This window comes from Peromyscus eremicus, chromosome 6 (genome assembly GCF_949786415.1).
Source record: "Peromyscus eremicus chromosome 6, PerEre_H2_v1, whole genome shotgun sequence".
NCBI lineage: Eukaryota > Metazoa > Chordata > Mammalia > Rodentia > Cricetidae > Peromyscus > Peromyscus eremicus.
This window is the reverse complement of record NC_081421.1, coordinates 129,282,588-129,307,586: the sequence shown is the minus strand read 5'-3', so window position 1 is coordinate 129,307,586 and position 24,999 is coordinate 129,282,588. Positions and strand designations below refer to the sequence as shown.

At 36.5% G+C, this 24,999-nt stretch overlaps 1 protein-coding gene across 2 annotated transcripts in view; it reads left to right on the top strand.

Moving 5' to 3' along the window:
• The window catches only part of Lrrc7 (leucine rich repeat containing 7), a 364,429-nt gene that overhangs the window by 28,806 nt on the left and 310,624 nt on the right, over positions 1 to 24,999 (top strand). The gene's annotated exons all lie outside the window — the stretch shown is intronic.

Below are 24,999 nucleotides of genomic sequence, written 5' to 3'. Positions count from 1 at the left end.
CTGCCCTTGATGTCTGCTGCCATGAGACTCACCTGGCTCGACCTTTGTGGTTGTAGCCTGCACACTGCTGCCATGCACTCTTTGTCTTCCAGGAGGACAAGTAGCCACAGCAGCTCCATGTTGGTGGCCAGCCAGTGGGGCTAGGGTCAGCCCTACTCAGCAACAGACATGTCTCTGTGGGAGCTCCAGGACGATGCACACCACCCTGTCCCTGCACACCACCCTTTCCCCAGTACAGACACCATGACTCCTATGTCTATAGGCTGTGGGCATTGCTGCTGCCTTACACTTTCCATCTCCCAGCAGGGCAAGTGGGCAACAGGCCTGAATCCAGTGAGGGGGCCTAGGCCGAGTCCTATTCAGCAATGACTTGTTTCTGCAGGAGCTCCAGGGAGTCACACATCTCCCTGTAGTTGGTGCTGGTAATGACATTTGTGCTTGTAGTCTGGTGGCTGAGATGCAGCAGCAAAGGGCATGCTTGTGGTTCTGTTCTTCCATCTTCCCTTCCAATTTTGCAAGTCCACATATAAAAAGCATCTTCCCATAAGACTTGCCATTTTTTTCAGTTGTTCTAGAGCTATTGCAGTCCCCCCCTGACACTTTTTCTGCCATTATGTCATTCCCTGGGAGCCTCCATGGGTCTCTCTGACTCCTTAGACTCTCTCAGACTCTTGGTCTCTCAGATCTCAGATGCTTGGTGGGTAGTCAAGGGTGCTAGTGTCTGCCACCATCTTTGTTTTTCTGTACATTGATTTTTAAAACCCAAAGAGAAAGAATACATCTTACAAAACATTGGAAAGTCCACTAATAAATTATAGAATTACCAAATTGATTAAATTCCCTCGAGTTTGGCTCTGGCAACATGGGCCTTCATTTTCCTATCTATAAAAAGTGAACCATGTCACTGTGTCGCCATGACCTTTGCTCTGAATTTCTAGTGTTCTAGAATGGCTTTTACACTTAGGAAAAACCTCAGATCTAATGGAAATTTTTATTTTTGAAAGTTTAAAATTTTTAAATTAAATCTAGTTTTTTGAATATTTTTAATTGAACACAAAATTATTGTGTTTATAAATCTGCCACAGTTAAATAATCACTTCAAGACTTAGTTATAGGCTTTGTTCCATTTTAAAAGTATTTTCTTTCATTCATAACTATAATACACTTGCTTTTATGTATTTATTGTACATTTCAAGCCCTGATATAATAAACAAAACTCCCCAGGACTGAAATAACTCCCATATCTAATCAGTTATATATCTGTGGGTATAGAAAGCCAAAGTTTTCTTAAACATTATGAACCATTACTAATCCTCAGAATAGAATTCTCCTATGTATTTTTATTAATCATAATAGAGTAATTCATTTCTCACTTTATTGGAATCATGTGTCCTCATATACTAATAGGTCAAATTCTTTTGAGTGTTACTAATACATATAATACCATTTATACATTTTTCTCATATTAAACTCCAATTTATTCCTAAAAGATAGTTTTCTTCATAATTTCAGTTTTTAATTTCCAAGCTTTTCCAGAATTTGGAAGACACTTTTATAGTTCTTGCACAACTTTATCACTGTATAATGAACAGCTTTAATACCTCAGTGTCAGATCAAAAGTGTATTTCCCAGGATGATGACACACTGACTCACATTGGCCTCCAGCTCAGATCCACCATATCTTTGTTCCATAATCAATTTTTCAATGGAATCCACAGCTGAGGCTTGCCATAGGTAGAAGGAGCACCAGTGGATTGAAGCAGGTTCTTCAGGCTCATAATTGGCTTATGCTTCATCAGCTGGAGTGAATTTCTTACCTAGAAGACACAATGAAGACAGGAAGTACAATCTTCCCACCAAGAGGAGGAGGATAGCATAGAGAAATGCACCAAATAATATCTTTTGAAAGATGATCTCATGTAGCCCGGGATGGCCTTCAACTTTATATATAGTTGAGGATGGCTTTGAACTTCTAATTCTCCTGCCTCCACCATACAAGTGTTGGAACTAAAAGGATTAGTCATATGCCTGGTTTATGTAGTGCTGAGGATCAAACTTAAGAGCTTTGTGCACACTAGGCCAGCACTCTACTTACAGAACCACTTTACACCTCAGGCATTAAATACTTTTAGTCAATAGGTGCTGCTCATTTCTTGTCCTGTCACCTCTCAAAAGTGGTCACCACCTGATTTAATTCTTGGGTGATTCTGCCATCAGGACTGAGGCTAAGATCTCTTTCAGCTGTTTTGTTGCATGGCCTAATACTAAATTATTTCCTTGCTTTGGTCAAGGTACGTGATCAAGCTAATGACTGTCTCTTGAAGCTCCAGTGAGGTACCTAAAATGAAATTATCCCTGTATCCTGAGCAACATGAACAGTATTACATTATCTTGTTCTCTTGTTCTTATCTTCATCCTTAGCAGCTCCAATTTGCTTCTATATCTGTGTGTTTTATCTTCAGATCCAGCCATCTAGAGCAAAGTAGCTGGTGTATGCAGGAATAGAAGGAACTGCCTTTCCCTGTCTGTGGCACTCTGCATGCCCTTGTGTTTTGTCTTCAGAAACAGACTGCATCAGTTTCTAGTGTTCATACCAATCCCCAACCCCCAAACCCCAATTGCCCTAGAAATCACATTTATCTTCATGCAGACTTTCACATTGGTATTTTGAGAGACTAGATCATGCTGTTTCCTAATATTAAACTAATTGTTAACAATAATCAACCTGAAAGTCATTATACTATATCGATTTTGGAAGCATTTCTTTTGTCCTGTAATATGTTAATTCAGTACTTTTTCATAAAGATGCAAGAATAATCTAACTGTCCGGATTATAGAAGGATTTAAAAGTCAGACATAATTTATAATAAATTATGTAGGAAATAGGAAATAATTGAGCTTTCTGAGGCAGGAAACAGAAAACAGCATGGTGTCATTATCACAGTAGGGTGGAATGTATAGGATTTCATATCAGATCATCAATGAACTCATGATCATTCTTATCACTGAGAATGGGGTTTTATGTTCCCACACACTGAAGATGATCTTACCGCCACCTCTCCAGAAGTCTCATCCATGCATTGATTTGAGAAACATTAGCTTCCCTCTTTGTAAGAGATGTTAGCAGACAAAATAACCATGTAATACTCAATCTGATGACAAAATTAGAAGCATTGAAAGAAAAGAATCAAAGTAATCATGAACAATTTTGAAAAGTCTCCAAAGGACATAAACAAACAACAGTGAATTGAGAAAGAGACTTCTAAAAGGAACTGGTGACAAGAAATAAATGAGAAGAGTTCATGGCTGTTGAAGATTGCCTCCCCTCCCCTACCTGGACCTTAGCATCCAAAGTATCTCCTCGAGTCTCCTCAGAACAGAGCCTCAGCTTCCCAGAGTAGAACATCCCTACCACCCATTACTTCAAATTTGGTCTCAGTCAGAGTTTGCTTCTGGGGACACTAACTTGAACAGGACCATTTGTACTCACTTGGGGTGAAATCCAGAATAACGCCTTCTCAGTAAATGTCACTCCCCTTTTCTTCACCCTCAATGATACCTAAACCAAGATGTTTGCTGTCAGTTCTAGGTTATCACTGTAGTCTGTGTTGTTGTTGTTGTTTTAACTCTGTGTCTTTACCAACATCTAATACTGTTCTTTAATCTAGCAATGTCTTTCTAAAACAATTTCCTCAAATATCTTGGATTTAGGCACATTCAAACCATGATCACTTGTCAGAAGCCTTCTGTGTCCCCCAGCATGTGCCCAGTGGCTCTTTTCTGTGGTCATGTAGTACAAAGGCTGTACTGTGTCAAACTGTATCTTGGATTATATTTAAATCAGCTTTGTCTCTATCCCTCCACAGAGTCTTCTGTGGGGTGTGCTAATATTGGATCATAAACTAGGACCTAGTTGCAAATGATTCTGTTTCCCATGTCTATGGGCAGATCTTTCACCATACCTGTTTGCTCCATCCAGAATTTGCAAGTTCAATGTTAAATGCTTGATTTTATGCTCCTGGGTAAATTTCTCACTCTGGTTCTTACAAATGTGTGATATCAGTTATAATGAGTTTTATGAACATACTGGTGACCTTAAAAATGTAGTTGGTTTTTACTTGTTGAGGATGGACAAGGCATAATTTTTCTTAAAATAATGAACTGACAATGGATCTTTGAAAATTTTTTGCACCCATAATTCACCCTAAAAATGCCTTTTGCTGGGTAAGATGTTCATCTGTTGTGGAATATTTTGACCATACTGTGACACTCTGAGACTGTTAAAATAATAACAGTTAAATGAAGTTTACCTTGAATCAGGGTAGAAGAAGAAGGGAGAGCCAGGGCCATGGTACCAGAAGCTCTGGTCCACACTGGATGCCAAATGATGTTTTTCTGTCTGTTTAGAGGCTGTATGTGAATCTACTATATTTTAATTATTGTCTGAGGCCCCATGGTTCTGTAGTCAGTACCCAGCTGGTCTGGTTCCACAGCCGTGGCAGAGCCCGGCCAAGATATGTAGATTTAAATTAAGTCTCTATCATTTTATTTGCCAATAAGACTTGGGAGTCAAAGGCTGAGTGAAAACCAGCCAGCTCAGAGAGGCTGAGTAGCAGCTAGCTGAGCTTGATTTTTGGCCAGACACTGCAAAAGACACGTCTTACCTCTTCCCAGAACCAAAAGGAAGCTCAAACTCTAGTCCCCGCACTTTCCTTCCTGTGTGTCTTCTCAAAAACTAGTAACCACAAATGAAAACACCTTTTTGTAATAATAGACTCCAGTATAACAACATTCATGGGTCCCTTCCTTTAAATAAAATAAAATGCTCTAAAATTTTAAAAATAAAAGCTTCCAAATTGCCAGCTTCTCTATGGCTGAGTCCAGTCAGTTAATCACTGGCTCTGCCCCCCTGATTCAGGGTAAACTTCATTTAACTGTTGTTTATTTAACAGTCTCAGAATACTGTAGGGTGATCAAAATATCCCACAACACTCATCAGATTTCAGTGCTATGCAGTGTTTGTTCTTCCTCAGCTCCCAGGATATTATCAGCATTAAATAATCAATGACAATTAGTAATCATGTCACAGAAATCATAAGAAAGCATTGATCATGACACTAACTTAAAGCTTTCAGACAAATCAATACTTGTTTCAAAGCATACTTGACATTTCAGATTCTCTGGACTTTTCATTTAAGCATTTATCATTTTGGGTCCTCAATCTTAAGCTTTGCAATTATCAGGCAGACTCCCTCTACCCTATGGATTTCAAAGGATGATTTTAATTATTGCTTCAGTTTTTGCAATGAAGAATCATATTTAAGTATAACATTAATGAGTGGCAGGTTATAGGGCTTGGCATCCATGTCTGGACTATTTCTCTACATTCACACTAAAGCCTACAGCAATGTATGTTAAATATTGCAGTCAGACCAGACAGGTTGATTAAAAGTATAACTGAACAAGACTTTGCCCCTGGGAGATCATGTGTTAAGTAGGAACTTGTGCCCAGAGGATTTTTTAACATGTGCTTTCTACTTTTGAGTAGTTTGTCAGAAATGCAGGTCAAACTACGGGCAACTGTGATTAGAAGGGCACTCCAGAGGACTATATCCAAATACTACAGTGTGCATACTTCTTCACTGCCATGGTTTATACATGGCTGTGACCTCCAGGGACGTGGTTTGATTTCTAGAATGTTAACTAAGAAAACAAAAATGGAATTGCCTCAAAAGGAAGTATAGCCCAAGGCAAGGAGCCTTCTAAAAGGTTTTCAAACAATACATCCATGTGTAAGCTCTCTCAGGAAGTCTCTGAAACAGACTCCCACCCCAGGCTCAGGCACTCATCCAAGAATACCATGCACCAACTGGGACTGGGAGAACAGTAGAAAATTACCACTCATTTACACACCTTAGAGCATTTTATTTTATTTAAAAGAGGGAGAGGGGACCCATGAATGTTGGTATACTGGAGTCTATTATTACAGAAAGGGTGTTTTTATTTGTGGTTACTAGTTTTTGTTTTTAAATGTCAGTATCCCACTAATCACATGAATCATTACAAACATCCAGTTCTCAGAGAAACAGAAGCAAGCCTGCTCAGATTTAAAAATCCTACAGTATTCAAACACATATTCCTATAAATTCAGCTATGTGTTCCCTTCAGCATAGCAAATAGTAAATCAGCTTGAGTAAATGCAGACAGTCTTTATGTTAAAAATGATAACAATCCAGGGGTTCATGCTTGGAATCTCAACTCTTGAGAGGATAAGGGACTCAGACATAAGGATTCTCATCTATTGGAGGCCAACCTGAGCTACATAGAAAGACCCTCAAAAGAGCAAAATGCCTTCCAAAAATAAAATATGTTACTTTTTGGTAGTAGAATAGTGTATTTTGACACAATTTTATTTGTCATAGTAAGATTAAAAAACAATTGCTTAGACTTTAACAACTCATATTACTAAATGTAAACAGATAGTGAAGTTCAAATATTGTTGCCATTTTGTAGGAAACAAAATTAAAGTAGCTAACTCCCATGTTCTAATCTGTAGACCTAAGCTGTATTAACAGCCCTTAGGTGACTGTAGAATGGCCATTTCAGTGACATTAGCTATGTTACTGCTCAGTCCTGCCAAATCTTGCTAATTAAATTTGGACACATTTGGAATCTGCATGGAATCTAGTATAAAACTTATCATAGGGTCTTCAGTTCTATGGAATTATTAAATGCTAATACAGCATTTTACTCCTCAAAAAGCATTCCTACTACAAGATGTTAATCATAACAGTTCATGTGCTGGAACACACTACTCAGTAATCTTGCTAGTTCCTAGGACTGTCTACTTTGTCAAGCATAATGGTCAGCCAACATCTTCATAACAATATATTTTTTAGAAATGGCATGCAGGAAAATATATAGAGAAGTTATAAAGAGGAGCCACAGCCTTGTTATAAGCAGGTCACCTTGCTTCCCAACAGGAAGTCAGCTGTCTGTTGCTGTGACAAAATACCTGAGATCATCAAATGATTTGCAGAAAAAGCTTATTTGGGCTGTTAGTTTCAGCTCATGGCCAGTTAGTTTTGTTGTTTGAGGCCTGTTATGAGACCAAGCATTGTGATACAATGCGTAGTGAAATAAAGCTGTTCATTTTATGATGGGCAGGAAGTGAAAAGAGAAGAGAGAGCCAGAATGCTAGAATCCCGTCAGAATCAACTCCCAGTGGCCTAATTTGCCTCAACTAGACCCAACATGTGAGAAGTTCCTTCACCTCCCAATAGTTCCAGTGGCAGGTGACCAAGACTTACACATGGCTTTTGAGGAAGAGTCAAGATCCAAACTACAGTACCAACCTTCCTCTCCCAAGGAGAAGATGGTCCACAAACACACACTGCTGCTCTGAGTTTCTGCTCCCCTTTTAAAGGAAAAACTTATTGAAAAGCTTTCCCAGAAAAGCCTAATACCTCTTTAAAAGAAATTCTCATGAAAACAGAAATGCTTCAACCATAAATAAATAAATAACCAGTGTACAGAGTACATAGATTCTTTAACACACGGTCTTAAATAGAACTCTGAAGGTAGGTCAAAGAGAACAGTCTAGAGGAAGGAAGTAGCAGGTTGTTTGATTACAAGATGTAAATCTGGTAATCTGAGGGATCCAGAGTTTGAAGAACCAAAGGACCCATAGAACATTTACTTGGGAACCAAAACAGACCCAAGAGAAGAAGCTCATGGATTCCAAAGAGGAACTTTGATGTGTATTGTGCAAATTGACCTGCAGATATCTGAAGAGGATGAAAAATTGGGCAAAATAAAGGGCTGGGTAGAGAAATAGAATCCTGTCTTCATTTCTGTGTAACAAAACCCTGGTGCTGTGTCAGTATTTGTGTGTCATGAAAGGGAACCTGAATTTTTTTTCTCTGACACAATGACAAGTCTATAAAGATGTTAAGCCACAGAACTCTAATTCCTCTCTCATCTTTTGTTGCTGTTTTTGTGTGTGTGTGTTTAGTCTAACAGATACATTGTATTTCACTTTAACAATGCATATGTAATCAGAAATTACTTGAGCCTAAAAACATCATTTTCTAAGCTTTAATTCATCTAGGACTGAGCATTTCAAACAAATAAATAATTGCACCAATTAAATGAACAAAATCTTCATCATTTTAATTACTATTTATACACTGTTAGTATGTTTTTAATTTTCCAAAACATACTTTAGAGTTCTCCCTGAAGATGAGCCCTTAGTACCTTAGTTCTTCTGTACACAGATGGCATAATTAAGTACATCCTGACTATTTCCTTCATCTCTTTATCCTACTTCTTAAAGATTTGATTGGAATATTAACTAAGTGAAAATAACAGTAGAATCTTCTTGAATGCCATAAAACCCTACAGCCCTGTCTAACTCTGCTTGATCTAGATATTTCTCAGTTCTACAGTAAGTGGTGGATATGTATAACCTGGATAATTTAATAATTGCCTAGAGATTGTCCCATATAAGTTATAAATGAAAAGACTTTATATAGAGAGTATTTAGCCTAATAATTTTAAAGTACATTTTTCTTTATTTCCCATGTAAACCATGGGTAGGACACATATAAAAGTCAAATCCTTACGCAAAATGAATATATATAACTTTATTCACCCCATGGAAACTACTCTTCAAGATTTGATTATTACAAACACATAGGAATATGTTAGGCTCGGGTTTTTTGGTTTTTTTTTCATTATGAATGATACACTGAAGACATCAGCCATAGCCACTTCTTCATGGGAACTGATCACATAAGAGCAGATTACTTGTTTCAAGATCACTGGTAATTACTAATTCAGTGTTTATAGTAGTGAGAACATAGACCTTCATTCAAATGGATTATTGGAAGTTCCTCTGATCTATAAGAAACAAATTGTATGATACTCTTAAAGAAATTATGTTTGTATAATTTCCAAAATAAAGGAAAGCACACTTTTAACTCATCATTCTGTTAGTGAAGCATTAAAGCAGCAAAGGGAATATTATGGTATATGCAGTCTTCTCAGGTGGATAAAGTGTCACTTTAAAGGGGGAGATTCTGTCACACACTGGATTTGCACAGCCACAGCTCAAATGTTTGGATGCTGTTTGGGGAATGACGCTGATAGGATATGTAGCAACTGGCAGCTACTCTGTTCTTGCTTACTATGTTCATTTAGATGCATTTGTTAATTTATAAGAATAGTTAATTAAAATTGTTTAAATTTTCTTTTTTTTTAAGGAGCCCGCCACATGAAAAGAATGCAAGTCAAAGTGCCCACAGCCTAGACGTCTTCAGAGACAGGAGTGACTAGCAAGTAGATACTATGATACTTCCTTTGCCTAAGTGTACAGGGTTCAGTCATGTTCTTGGGATTTTTAACACTATGGTGACCAAATAGTCTTGCAACTTTAAAGAGATACTTAGCAATACTTGTGCTAAGCTCTACTATACCAGAAAAATAATTAGGAAGAATAATGGCCATCGTGGGTTTCTGGAAACTCATTTTCCATCAGTAATAATGAATTTATTTTTTAACATAAATGTGAGATTAAATACTGTATCTTGCCCCAGGCCTTACTTTTATATTCCTAATTCAACACTTATTCAGTCATAAAAAGAGTTATATGGATCTCCCAATTTCTGATGACATACTCAACCATGACCTAAATGTACTAATTCCTGTGAAAAACCATTTGAGGAAATTATTTTGTAATTATGCATTCATTTTTGAAGGTTGTATTTCAAAACATCAAGGTATTAATGAAATGAAACCCAAGCACAGGGCAGTAGCTGTGTAGTTACCAGAACACCCTGATATTTGCAAGAGATAAAATCAGAAATTCAATGACAAAACCATGCAATGTGTAGATGAATAAATTAGAAAGGGGAGGGGGCTCCACAGAGAGAAAAGGATAAATAAGATTAAGTGAACAGCAAGAGAATTTTTTGAAAATCTCTTGGCTTCATGTTAAATTGGTCAAAGTCAAATATCCTCTAATTTATCTTGAAAATTATAATAGAATCAAATGTTCATGCCAAATGAGTTTTAGAAAATACATGCATCAAATATTTTACTGCAAATAAAATTATAAAAATTACTGCAATTACAAACTATATGTGTTAATATTTTACACATATAGACACATAAACACACAAACATTATCATTTCAAGATAAAAATTAGTGCCATATGTTCTTAAGTCTTAAAAATAAGGGCAACAAGTTCTAAGTCTTTCTCTGTACTAATTGTGATTGTAAAACATTTGCCAACAAAAGTACATAAGAATTATGGTGTTATGAAATATTATAAATTGAGCATAAGTATTTTCATATTTAAAATCTTATAGTAGAAGACAGTTCTATGATAGAAACTATAGAAAATATGTGATGTATTTGAGTGGCTTAGCAATACAGTGTTTGTGATATTTTGTTTGTGTTCTGACAAATAAAGCTTGCCTGACAGATCAGAGAAACAGAGAAGCAGCCAACAGTGGCTTATTACCTCTCTGGATCATCCAACCTAAAGGGCCGAGATTCTGTCTCCTCTCCGCCTTATCATTTCCTGTCTCCACCCCACCTTGTCATTTCCTATCTCCTCTCTGTACAGATCTCCAGACCTCTATGGTTTACTAGTGGCTAGCTCTTCCCTCTGACCTCCGAGCAAGCTTTATTTGTCAGAACACAAACAAAATATCACACAACAATACAGATTCCTAAAGAATTATACAAGTCAAGAGAAGTATCTTCCTTTTCAATATCCTGCAAAAATTATATGACTGAAAAGTTACAGATGATATACAATTCATACATAAAGTTTATCAAATATTTATACAGTTGAGAGTACAGGATATGGAAGGAAGCATACCTAGCAATAACTAAATAAAAATAAAATTGTTATAATGTAAATTATTTACCTTTAAGGCTTTTGCTTATACATTTAGAGATTTTTATGATGGGCTGGCATAAAACGATATTTCTTACAATTTGGAGAGCTGTGAAGGAATGCCTTCAAGATTTAGAGTCTTTTTATGTAGTTCGCCTGGGCAACCGTTATACTTAAGGGAAGAAAATGCTGAAAGCATGCTTATAAATACCTTTGTATAAGTACTACAAGAAGACCATGCCACATATCCAAGAATGCATGGGCAGCACAAATTGGACTTGATTTTTTTTTTAAAAAAAAAAAAAAAAAAAAAGAAGATACCAAAGTTGGGTAGGGAGGGAAGGGAAAGTACATCTAGGGGGGGATTGAGGGAGGGAGGTGAATACAATCAAAATACACTATGAAATTCTCAAAGAACAAATAAAATGGGGCCAGGGGGCACATGCACACTCCAGGTTCCACAGTAATTTTGAATGGATGAGCTGTGACGGGGAAAATTTAGAAAAGGGCAGCTGACTTCCCATGGAGGCTCTTACCATGGCAACTGTGTTTAGGAAGGTAAAGTCTAATGCCTCTAAACTGAGTAAACTGAGAATAACAGCCGTGGGGAGCTTGCTAGAGTCAGGCCTGTGGGCTGGATTACCCAGATAGAGCTTATGCTTGAAACCACAAGGATTTAAGCAGGCAAAAGACATTTTGCAAAGTGAAAGATGAACATTACCCAGGTGCAGTTCTGAGGCTCAAGATCCAGTCATCAGGATTCTGTTTGAAGGAAGTGAACCACAAAGTAAGAGGAAACTGAAACCAAAGAAGTAGCATAAAAGTCACTAGTATTCAAAGCTGCCAGAAAGTCCTTGGATGGGGTGCCTGGCAGAAAAAGACTTGTCAGTAGCTGAAATGAGTAATTAAGCCAATCCAACAGTGGGAAAGTGATTAATCCAATGTGGCACCTTTGTGCTCTGGATCCTTCTTGTATGGACCCAATTGGAATTTATTCAGATTTAACATGGGAAGTCCAGTTTTAATATTCTAAAACTTTCCATAATTTAAATAGCTAGTTCAATTTAATATGTATTACTTAAGGAAACCTTATTGTCTGCTAATTCTATCAAATATGCATAGCCTATTATTATTTCATTTGTTAATCTCAACTGATTTCCCACATGAAGCTGCAAGTGTTTTGTTTGCTTCACAGTAATTCCAAGTATTTCCTGCCACACAGCAGGTGTGCTTCTAAGAATTACCAAGTGGATGAAAACCTCAGAATCCTCTTCCCCTTGGTCATTCCAATAATTTTTAAAGTAATATTCAATCATTGACCTGAGGAGAATGGGCTCAGAATAATTTCACTATTTTTGAATTCTTAATAAGCAAATACCACTGAAAACAATATGAAATTGTGAGACTTTTCTATATAATCCTTTTGTTCTATTTCTACTTCTCCTGACCTCTCAGTGTAGGCAACTTTTCTAGCTGCAATTACTGCAGAATTGGTAAGATTATTTTAGATGTTTTGTTTAGATAAAGATGACTCTTATCTTTTGTCTGCTTTCTTCCTTTTCCTAATGAAAGCAAAAATAATAGGTTATATAAATAATCTGAGCTCACTGTAGAAATTTCAAAAAATACATTGAAGTTGTTATGCCCAGATCACAGAGACCCCCAAAAGACCACCATGGAGACTGAATCATGTATGTAAAAGCAAAGAGCCTTTATTCAAGCTCCAGGGCTCGGGCTCGGTCCCTCTGTCTGTCCAACGCAGCGGTGAGAGCAGAGAGCCCTGAATTCAGGTGGGGCAGAGTTTTTATCATAGCAGAGATTGGGTGAGGGGATTTCCAGGGTCCAGGATCCTGATTGGCTGACAATTGTCTAGGGGTATCTGTAAAACAAAAAACAGATGTGTGCTAGACTCAGGGACATCTGGCCACCTTATCTAATGGTTGGAATGTTTGCGATGTCAGGTACTTCCTCACCCCTGGGTAGATCCCTGGGTGGTATCAGCTTAAGGCTTTTCCTGGATCTGGGTGTTGCCTGCCAGTAAGCCTTTCATAGAAGCTGTGTCTAGGCCCCTAAGCCTGTCATGGCAGCTGTGTGGTCAAGCTATTTTGGGGCCCCTTCACAGAAGTGTTATAAGGAATATAAAAAAATCACATGTGAAGCATGTAGATCATTGCCAGAATGAACAGTTATATGGCTTATGGGCTGAGTACTTCACAAATTATGCCTTTTATCACTAATAACAATTTTTTTTAATTTTTTACCAAAAAATTTTAGCAAATTTTTTTAAATCCATTTTTTCCTGCTTTTTTCAAATACTGCCAGCTTTCCTATAGTTAACATCTGCATGTTTTTCTTTTTGCATCCTTAATTCAGCCTGCTTGTTCTTGTATTTAAGTTTTCCGTGCATATCCTCTAGTCTGGCAACATTGATCTCCACCGGAATAAGTAGTTCATTTACACTTAAATTTACTTGCTAATGTGTTTTTGTATTTTCCATGTTGTTTCTTATTTTCTCTTTAACCTATCTGTGTGGGTTCATTTTGATTTCTTTCATTTATTACATTCTTTAGAATTTTTTTTGTTAATTTGATATTCTTATTATTTCAGGTTTTTTTTCTGTGTCTACCTATTGACCTAGGTTTTTCATTTGTTGCAGTTTAACACAGTGACTTTTAGCAATTCTATGACAGTGATAGACTCTTGAGAAATACTCCATCTTCTGCTGCATCAAGACATGTTTCCCGAAGATCACTTCATACCCTCATCTCAACCATCATTCCCATAATCAATGCCTACTTATAGCCACCAGTTATTTATATTTTCTGTTGCTCTTCATGTTTTCCTGAATGTCTGTATCTCAGGTAATATCTTCTTTATGATTGATGAAACCTCTCTAGTGTTCCAACAATAAATTTTCCATTTTTGTTTCCCTTGAAAATGTCACATTTTGTCTTCCTTGTGAACTTTGTATCTACAGGCTATACAATTTGAGCACTTTAAAAAGTCATTCCATAGTGCTCCAGCTTCCACATTTTGGGTAGTAAATATCTTACTGTATTGCTTGTTTTATTGTATAAATGATTGTTTTATTCAGCTGTAAAGAATTAAATTATGTAATTTCCTGGAAAATTTATATAACTGGAGACCATTGTATTAAGCCAAATATATATACAATTACTTTATATGTGTATTGATGGACACCTATGGTAATTTCAAAACTCAGCTGTGAGGAATTAGTGTAATGAACAGTGATGTGTGAAGGTCTTGTTGGCATGTTGATGTAGAGTCCTTGCATGTATCCATAGAAATGATAAAGCAGGTCATATGGGAGTTCTTTTTTTGAAGTTTTAGAAACCTCTATTCTACTTTCCATAGTGGATAGACCAATGTACACTTCGAGCAAGACTGTATGAGAGTCACTTTTCCCCTCCTTTCTCATCAGTATTTTGCTGTAAACATTTTCTGATAGCTATTCTGATGCAGATAAGGTAGAATATAATGAATTTCAGTGTTCTTTTAGTCTGTATCTTCCTGGTGGATAAGGTTATTTAATATCTTTTATGGGTGGTTGGCCATTTGAACTTCATCCTCTGAGAACTGTTTGCCTGTCCATTTCATTACCCCATTTGTGACTGGATTGTTTAGGTTTGGACTATTTGGTTGTGTTCTCTGCTTATTCCGTATGTTAATCCTCTATCAGATACAGAGCTGGCAATGCCTTCCTGGCATTCTCCAAGCTCTCTCTTGACTGGATTGTTTCCTTTGCAATGCACAGGCTTTCTAATTCCATGTGATCTCATTTGTCAATTCTTGTTAACCATCTCCTGAACTATGGAGTCCTTTGTCAGAAGTCCTTGATTATACCTGTATCTTGAGTGGTTTTCCTATGTTTTTCTCTAAAAGCTTCAGAGTTTCAGGTGAGACTTTAACTAATTTTTGTTTACTTTGAATTAACTTATATACAGGTGAGAGATGGTGAGAGAATTCCCATCATTTCTATGTAGACATCTAACTTCTCCCACCTCATTGTTGAAGATGGTTTTTCTCTGATGTTGGCTTTTTGTATCTTTGTAAAGAATCAGAGGACTGTAGCATTGTAGTTTGATTCTAGTTCTACTCTATTCCTTGGTCTGTACACCTCTTTTGTAACATTGTTGCCCTGTTTTTTGTTTGTTTGTTTGTTTGTTTTTATTTTTTTGTTTTGTTTTGTTCCTTTTGGTTCTGAAGTCAAATCAGTTTTCAGGGTACCCGGAGTAGAGCTCTTTCTACTGAAGATGGGGTCTTTCAGCTCTTCTAGGAATTTTAGAAAACTTTTTTCTATTTCTGTGAAGAATATCATTGGAATTTTGATGGGAATTGTATTAAATCTATAACACTCAATTGGTAATATAGCTATATAACTTCACTATATTAGTTTTGCAAAGCCATAATCATGAGAGGTCTTTCCATCTTCTAGTGTCTTCTTTATTTCTTATAAAGTGTTTTAAAATTGTAAAGATCTTTCACTTTTTTGGTTAGATTTATTCCTAGGTATATTTGAAACTATGTGAATAATAATGTGAATAATAATGATTGCCTGATTTGTTTCTCAGTGTGTTCATTATTGGTATATAGAAAAGTTTCTAATTTTCTGCATGTTAATTTTATTTTCTGATACTTTGTTTTGTGTTTGTCAGTCCTTAATGTTTACTGCCTTTACAGCTTCATGCCCAGGATCATATTATCTGCATCAGGGATAATTTAGTCTTTTTCCTTTCCTATTTGTACCCTTTTATTTCTTTGCCTTAACCTACTTTTATAGTGAAGACATAAAGCACTGTTTTGAAGAAAGTGGGGGTGCAGAATAAACACTGGTATTTCATTCGTGATTTTAGTGGGAATGCTTTGAGTTTTTCCTTAGCTAATAAAATATTAGCTATTGGTTTGTCACACACAGAGTTTATAATGTTATGGTGCATCCCTTCTATTCTTAGTTTCTTTTGGTCTTTTACCATAAACGGATAAAGATTTTGTCAAAGACTTTCTCTGCATCTATTGAGATGATCGTGTGATTTCTATCCATAAGTCTAATAATATGACACATGAACAATTATATATTAATTTGTATTCTGAGTTACTCTTCATTCATGGCATGAAGCCTTCTTTGTTTCAGTAAATGGATTTTACTTTGTTTTGTTTGCCAACATATAGTGGAATTGGTTTGGCATGTATTTTTTAAGAATTTTTGCATCCACGTTCATCAGAGAGATTGGTTTATAATTTTTCTTTTTTGTTGTGTTCTTATCTGCTGTAATAAGCTAATACTGGTTTCAAAACTAAGTTTGGTAACAGCCTTTCCTTCCTGGAATATGGAATAATTTGAGGAACATTGTGCTATTTCTTTTTTAAAGGTCAGTAGAATTTATCAGAAGGTACATCTGGATTTTGTTAGTTGGGAAATGTTGTTACTACTTCAGTCTTAAATTGTTTATCTTCTCTTGGACTATTTTTAGGTAAAATTTGTCTAGAAAATTATCCATGTTTTTATAATTTTCCAGTTTATTAGAATTTAGACTTTCAAAGAATAACCTAAAGATCTTCTGAATTTCATCAGTGCCTGTTGCAATATCTCTCTCATTTTATTAATTTGAATCTTCTTTATGGCGGTTGATTTGAACAACAGTTTGCAAATCTCATTTATCTTTTAGAGGCACTGAGTTTTGGCTTTATTTAATCTAATTCATTTCCATTTCACTGGTATCTGCTCTGGTGTTTAGTAGCCCTTTCCATCTACTGAGTATGGCTATGGCTTGTTCTTACTTTCTTAAGATCCTGTAGTGCTTCTTTAAATTACTTATTTGATATTTCTCTGATGTTTTAATGCAAGCATTCATGGATTTAAACATCTCCTTGGAGCTACTTTCACTGTGTCTGACAGGTTCCAGTATGTTGTGTTTTCTTTTTCATACAATTGTAGGAGGTTTTATACTGTTGGTTTCTTGCATGACACATCCCTCACCCATCACATGTTGTTCCATCTCCGTAAGTTCATGTGTTCTGTACATTTTGTTGCTGTTGATTTCTAGTTTTACTCCACTGTGATCAGATAGAGTAAAAAAAAAAATTCAATTATCTTGCATTAGGGAAGGACTGCTCTGTGTCCTAAATGTGGTTTATGTTTTAAAGAAAGATCCATGAGCTGCTGAGGATAATGTGTAGTCTGCAGTGGGTAAGTGGAATGCCTGTTAAGTGCATTGATTATGACACTTCAGTTGTTACTTTGCTAGCTTTTGTCTGTATGACCTATTTGTGAAAGTGGGTTGTTGTAATTACCTACTATTATTATGTTATAGTCAACTTGTGCTTTTATATACAGTAGTGTTTATTTATGAGATTGGGTGTACCAGTGCCATGTTGTTTTTATTATTATGACTCTGTAATATAAAGAACTAGATGGTTATCTCATCAGCATTTTTTGTTGTTCAGGATTGTTTTAGCAATGTCGGGTCTTTAACAGTTTCATATGAATTTTAGGATAGTTTTTTCCCTATTCTGTGAAGAATGATATTTTTTCCTATTCTGTGAAGAATGAAATAGAGATTTTGATTAGGGTTGCACTGAATCTATAAATAGATTTTAGTAAAATGGTCATATGCTGTCTAATGCATATCTGCTGAATTCTACTATCCTCTTGCTATATGGTGAACAATATGAAATAATATTCTTTATCTCTTCCAATTTAGATTTGAAATAGATTTTGTCAGTTAGTACCATCTCTATACCTGCTTGCTTTCTAGTTCTATTTTTTGAAATGCACTTTTCATTCTTTCACGCTAAGGCTTTGCCAATGAGGTACATTCTTGCTTGTAACAGATGGGTTCTATTTTTAAGCAAATTTGTTGGGATTTATCCTTTGGTTGAAGAATTGAGACCATCAATATTCAGCTATTACTGAAAGATATGTGTTAAATCCTGCTATTTGTATCTCCTATTTCCCATTCACTTATTGAGTGTCCTCATGGACTGCAGTTTTACCTGTGGCCTCATGAATGTGTTTACTTTTTTTTCTATGTGTAAGATTCCTTCATATCCTTTATAACTCTGGCTTAGTGCTCATGCATTCCTTCAGCTTGTGTTCATCACTGGAAGTTTGCCTTTCTTCATTTGTAAAGGATAACTTTGCTAGGTATAGTAATCCATGTTGGCAATTATTGCCTTTCAGAACTTGAAATGCATCTTTAAAGAGCCTAGGCTTTTAGTTTCTACAGCAAAATCTGGTGTTTGTCTGATTTGCCTTTATATGTGACTTGGTGCTTCCTTTAGTTTTAAACACTCTTTTTACTACAAAGTTGGTGTTTTAACTATAATTTCATGTGAAATGGTGTTGGTGGAAGTTTCTGTCCCATCAGCCAACTCCCAAATGACCACACAGAAACTTATTATTAATTATAAATGCTTAGCCAATAGCTTAGGCTTGTTACTAACTAGCTCTTACAACTTAAGTTAACTCATATTTATTCATTGATGTAGCATGAATCTTAAAAGTTCTTATTAATAAAATCAAACCCAGGGCCAGTTATTGGGGTGAAATGCTGGATGGTCAGAGAGACAGAACAAGCCACAGCTAACCTCACCTGGCCAACTTCTCAGCTGATCTTGTTTCCTCAGACTAGAAACCTCTGTGTCCTCATATCTGAATGGCTCTCAGCTGAACTGCTGCTAGAAGCCTTTTTCAGCCAAATACTTAACCAAGCCAAATGCTTCTAATTTCTGGTCCTCACGCCTTATATACTTTTCTGCTTTCTACCACCACTCCCTGGGATTAAAGGCTCGCTTTCTGGGATTAAAGGCATGTGTCACCATGCCTGACCGTTTCCAATGTGGCCTTGAACTCACAGTGATCCAGAGGGATTTCTACCTCTGGAGTGCTAGGATTAAAGGTGTGAGTGCCACCATTTTCTAGCCTTTGTATCTAGTGGCTGTTCTGTCTCTGACCCCAGATAAGTTTATTAGGGTGCACAATATTTTGTGGAACACAATACCATCACATTTATGTGCTCCCATATGGCTCATGGCTTGTTACCTCATTTTCTACACATCCTGCTTCCTGTAAGTCTGGCTGACAACTCTGCCCTTCTCTCCAGCATTCTCTCAGTCTGGCTCTCTCCACCTAACCTCTTCCTGCTTAGCTATTGGACAGTTAACTCTTTATTAAACCAATGAGAGCAACACATCTTCACATTGTATAAAAGGATTATTCCACAGCAGAATGGTTTCATTATGGGGCAATCTTTCCTGGTCTTATTTGTTTGGCATTCCAACTGCCTCCTCAACCCTATATCTGAGAAATTTTCTGCTATAAATTTATTAAACATTTTAATGTCTTCAGCTTGACTTTTTCCTTCTATGCCCATGATTTATAGATTTGGTGTTTTAATGGTATCCTGTAGATCTTGTGTGTTCTACTCATTTTTTTAATCTACTCATTTTCTTATCTATCTTCAGGGTCTCCAAGCCCTGAAATTGTCTTTTACTTCATCTAGTCTGTTGGTAAGGCTTTCTATGTGACTTGAGCTTTTCATTTCCAAAATGTTATTTATGCTTTTTCACTATTTTTCTTTGTTGAGTTCCCCTATATCCTATATTTTCTTCTCTTTTATATTCAGATGCTTGTATTCTGTTTTAATTTGATTAGGAATGTATTCTCTTCAATTTCTTTGAACATTCATTTACTCATTCTCTTGAATTGTTTGTTTGAGATGTCACTAATTCATTTGCATTGGAATCCACTGCTATGGAATCAGTAATTTTCAGAAGAGTTCTGTTTCTTATTTCCATGTTAGGATCCACACAACTGGAGTTATGTAGCAGGAATCTTAGAGAGTCTTATTAATAAAATCAAACCTGAGGCCAGTTATTGGGGTGAACACTGGAAAATCAGAGAGCCAGAACAAGCCACAGCTACCTCACCTCGCCGGATCCTCAGCTGGTCTTGTTTCCTCAGACTGGAGGCCTCTGAGTCCTCATCCAGAATGGGTCTCAGCTGAATTGCTGCTCAAAAGCCTGAATGCTTAACCAGGCCAAATGCTTAACCAGCCAAATGCTTCTAGTTCCAGGTCTTCATGCCTTATATATCTTTCCTTTCTGCCATCACTCTCTGGGATTAAAGGCTCACTTCTTGGGATTAAAGGCGTGTGTCACTATGCCTGGCTGTTTCCAATGTGGCCTTGAACTCACAGAGATCCAGAGGGATTTCTCCTCTGGAATGCTAGGATTAAAGGCGTGAGTGCCACCATTTTCTAGCCTCTGTATCTAGTGGCTGTCTGTTCTCTGACCCCAGATAAATTTATTAGGGTGCACAAAATATTTTGGGGAACACAATACCACCACATTTCCCCTTTTTTGTCTAAAATTAAAAAAGCTTATAACTAATATAAGAAAAATTATATCCAATAAGTATATACAATATACACAGTCAAGATTATATTAATGATGTCTAGTCCATTAACATTTGACAGATTCAGACAAAAAACTCCATTAATATATAACAATGTCCAGTCCAGCAACATTTGACAAATTCAGACAAAAAAATTTCATTACTTGTCTTATTTAAAACAAGTAATTCCTCTTTAAAAGCACTTTTTCTTTTCATAATAGACTCAGTAATCTACCTTTTGTCATTTTTATATCTTCCTCTTTTTCTTTTTAATGTAGATTCAGTGATCTACCCACTTATCCTATTATTCTTTATCTTTTTTCTCAGAATAGTTTCAGTGATCTATCTCATATCTATAGAGTTAGGCTTGGGGTTGGATTTTTTTAATTACAGAGATTCTTTTAGTGAAAATATTTGCAATGTTCAAGTGGAACTTGATTGTAATAGAATTGAGGTATCCTTTCTCTCTTCTTAATTCAGGGCATAGCTCAACTGCTAAACACTCAGCCTATATTCTCAGGACATTAAGTTGGATCTTGAGCATTGTCCCAGATAATGCTATCAATAGAAGTCACTACAACCAATATAGATATGGCCAACATGAATATATAGTAATAATCAATTTAAAACAAACCCCTTCAACTCCAGCAGTGTAGAGGGAAACAACACAGATAGATCACTAAAATATTAATTATGAACTAGCTATGACTAGAAAGGAAATAAGTTAAGTGAGACTAGCTATTACTATTAGAGAAAAAAGAACAGAAGGGGGAAAAGCAAATAGAAATTTAAGAACAATGAAGACAAAGGTGAGATAAATGGACCCTGCCTAAATATACGATACAAAAGAAGGAGCTACAGAAATGCAGTCAATCCCAGTCCTTAGAAGACTGAGTAGACACTTAGAGTGCAGGCCAAACTGTGTATTTTGGATACACATTTTTAAAAAGAAAAAGAGAGAAAGAGCAGGGTGGAAAAAAGCTGGTCCTCTAAACTGAAATTAAATATTAAATAAGATAAATACAGAAGTGAAAGAAAGAGAAGTGGATGAAGTGTAGTTTGTATGAAGCTCCTTTCCTGGATACAGATGTCAGACTCTCCCTGCAATCCTTTCTGTAGACACAGGTCCTGGGCCTGTCTCTGTGTGTTGTTGGCAAGGTGATGGGAACCAGGCCTGTCTCTGTGCAGTCCTTCACATGGGACCATGTCCTGGGTCTGCCTCTGTGAGTTCTTAGAATGGCTCTGGGAGCCATACTCATCTCTTTGGGGTTCACTCAAATCTATGACTCACAATAAGTTTGTATCCTACAGTTCTGACTTAAATAATTACCACTGCATCTAACAGTATTCTGCAGGACAGCTCTAGACTACAGTCTAAAGATACTTGCTCTGGGTCTGGAAAGACATTTACCTCTAGAGCCTTCTGAATGTGAGATGGCTTTTGGTACTGTTCTGGTTGGGTTCTCTGTACCATTCCCCTGCTGCCAGTGCAGCTGCAATCTTGACTTTGTTCTATCTACCATTTCTCTATCTACCTATCCATCCATCTACCTATCTATCATCTACTTATTCATCCATCTATCTATCATCTACCTATCCATCTATCTTTCTATCTTCTATCATCTTTCTATCTGTCATCTATCTATTCTGTCATATATACATATATACCTCTCCCCTGTGTATGTCCTGTACATGTGTGTTCTTTCTCTCTCCTCCTCTCTTTCCTCTTCCCTCTCTTCTCCCTATCACCTCTCCTCTTTTCCCCTCTATTTCCTTTCTCTTCTCTCATTAACTCAAGCACTTGCTCTCTTTCTTGCTCTTGCTACCCATAAAATTATGTTACTGAAAAGACTTTTCCAAACCTTATCTTTACACATTCCCACTGGGAAAAAAACACTCTTGAGGACTAAAGCCCCAGGAAGGGACTCAAAACTTTCTTTCCTTCTGTTCTGCTCTCCAAAGTTTCCTTTGTGTCTTAGCAATGTTTTCTGCCATCACTCTCTAGGTCTCTCCTCCCTCTGTCATGGGATTCTTCACAGAGGTTCTGAAATCCATGCACAATATGGGTGTCCTCTACCCACTCTGGGATCTGTCACATCTCACTGTAATTTGGACTTGCAGTTCCCTGGTAACTAATCATGCTGAGCATACTTGAACTTGCTTCTTAGCCATTTGCTGGAGACATGTCTATTTAAGTTTAATTTTTCTAATCTGCAGATTTTTTTTGTTTCTGGTTGTTTACCTCCTTTTTAATAGTCCCCTTTATTTTTCCATTTTCAACATTTTATTATATGTTTAAGTGTGGCTTTCTTTCAATTTATTGTTTCTGCCAGTTTGGTTTTTGAATTGATAGTATCAAGTCTTCCATCAGTATGGGACATTCATAGCCATTGTTTCATTGGATATTATTTCAATTTCATTCTTTCTGAGACCTCAACCTTAGCATTTCCTGCCGGCTCCCACTGACTCTCACCCTTTTCCTCTGCACTAGAACTTTTTCCTGCTTTCCTTTAGGTTATTTTTATTGCTCTACTTCCCAGTTCACTTGTCTGGATTTCTAATTTGGTTTTAAATTTATTTACTAAGCTCTGAATTTAAGGTATTTATTAATCCAAGTCCACTTGATCTTTTATTATATTTCAGTTGTCTGGTGAAATTCTATTTTCCATTTTCCTTTAACTCATTATGTGCCTTTTCTCCCACAGTGTCATTCTTTTAAAAGTCCTTGCCTAATATCTCTGATGTATTGGTCATTTGTATCTTTATTTTTAGTATTTGTTCTCTTAAATTTGAGTTTTTATCCTGTCTCTTTAAGAAAAGACAAGATTTTGTTTTAAACCAAACATTTTAAAATAATTAACAAAAATTGTGTGTTTTATTATTTATAGTATGTTGTTTAAAACTGACCATTTGCTGTATTTATAGTTTTCAAAGCCCTCATCCAAGGGAAATGCTTGACAGAGTTAATTAGCATATACATGACTTCACATACTTACTATTTACTTTTTGTGATGAGTCCTTTGAGCCTATATCCTTAAGTAGAGTTTTATTGAATGTCAGACATGGAGTGCATAAAATTTTACAATCTTCAGGTGATAAAATCCAGGCAAGTAAAGTGAAGAGCAGATGATATCTTCTAATCCTTCAGATACTAAGACAAGCAGAGGCTGGAACCCCAAGTCAGTCACAAGTTATACAGTTCCTGATTTTCAACAGAAAGCATATGTGTTTAGTGGCATAATTCCCCTAATGAGTCTCTAACCAAAGACTGGGACTGGGACTTTCTTCTGCTTTATTCAGAGGGTTGAAGAGCCCCTCAGTCTAATGAGACATTAGACTGAGAGAAGAGGCCAGCTGGACACTGAGATTCCTCACTTTCTGTTCTCACACCAAGCTTCCAAGATAAAATCTTCTCATCTTTCAGTGATTTGCTTTTCTGTGGACATTCCACAGTCTATCCATTGTTTATAATTGCTGAATTTGAATTTAAATCTGGGTATCTTTCATTCAATATTCTCCTATTTATTGTTACCAACATTTTGCCATCTAAAATAATGATATATTATGTAGCACAAATCCTAACTGGTCTTCATAACAAAAACCCAGAGCCAGATATTCGGGTAAATGCTGAAAGATCAAAGAAGCAAAGCAGCAGCCACTAGAAGGACTTTTTACCTCTAGGAATCCTCAGCCTGAAAAGGGCAGAGCTCCTGTCTCCTCCCGCTTTATATTCCTCTCTCTGTCCAGCCATATCACTTCCTGTCTCCACCCACCTAGTGCTGGGATTAAAGGCATGAGATCCCAAGTGTTGGGATCGAAGGTGTGTGCTACCACTACCTGGCTCTGTTTCTCTTTTAGACTGGATCAATCTTGTGTAGCCCAAGGTGGCCTTGAACTCCTGATCTTCCTGTTTTCTTCTCCCAAGTGCTGGGATTAAACATGTGTGCCACCACTGCCTGGTCTCTATCGTTGTCTAGTAGCTAGCTCTGCCCTCTGATCTTCAGCCAAGCTTTATTTGTTAAAGCACAAACAAAATATCACCACACTAACTTGAATATATTTTGTTTATTTAAAAGAAATGCGTAGCCAGTTATAGGCTTGTGGAGATACGGGAATGATTTTAAAGAAATTATTTTTGAAATTGTTTTAATGAATAAAATATACATAAGAAGGCTAGGGATATAGGATGGGGTTCAATTCCCAGCACCACATAGACTGATGTGGGGGTTCGTGCCTGTGATCCCAACATTCAGAAGTTCAAGGTCATTCTCTACTATATAGCAAATTTGAGGCCAGTCCAGGATACATAAGACCCTATCTCAAAAAAACAACTTTGTAATATAATAATATATGTGATAAAATGGACAAATCAGTGACGTTTAATTGATTCACATTATTTTGAAAAGAGGTGATTTTAATGCTAATAAGTAATAGCTCAGCTATTCACAAATCTAAATCTTTTGAATTATATCAGCTGAAAAATGTCTGTCCCACTGCTATCGCCAACCATTTAATTTTACTCTGTATGGGAGGTAACTGCTATTGCCAGTTTATGATATTAATTTCCAAAAACAATTTTCACCTATATGATAAATATAGGTTCCATAGATATCATGTTGCTTTTCTACTTCCTATAAAATTCTGCATATCATATCTGTTCATTTTTTGAGCCTCCTT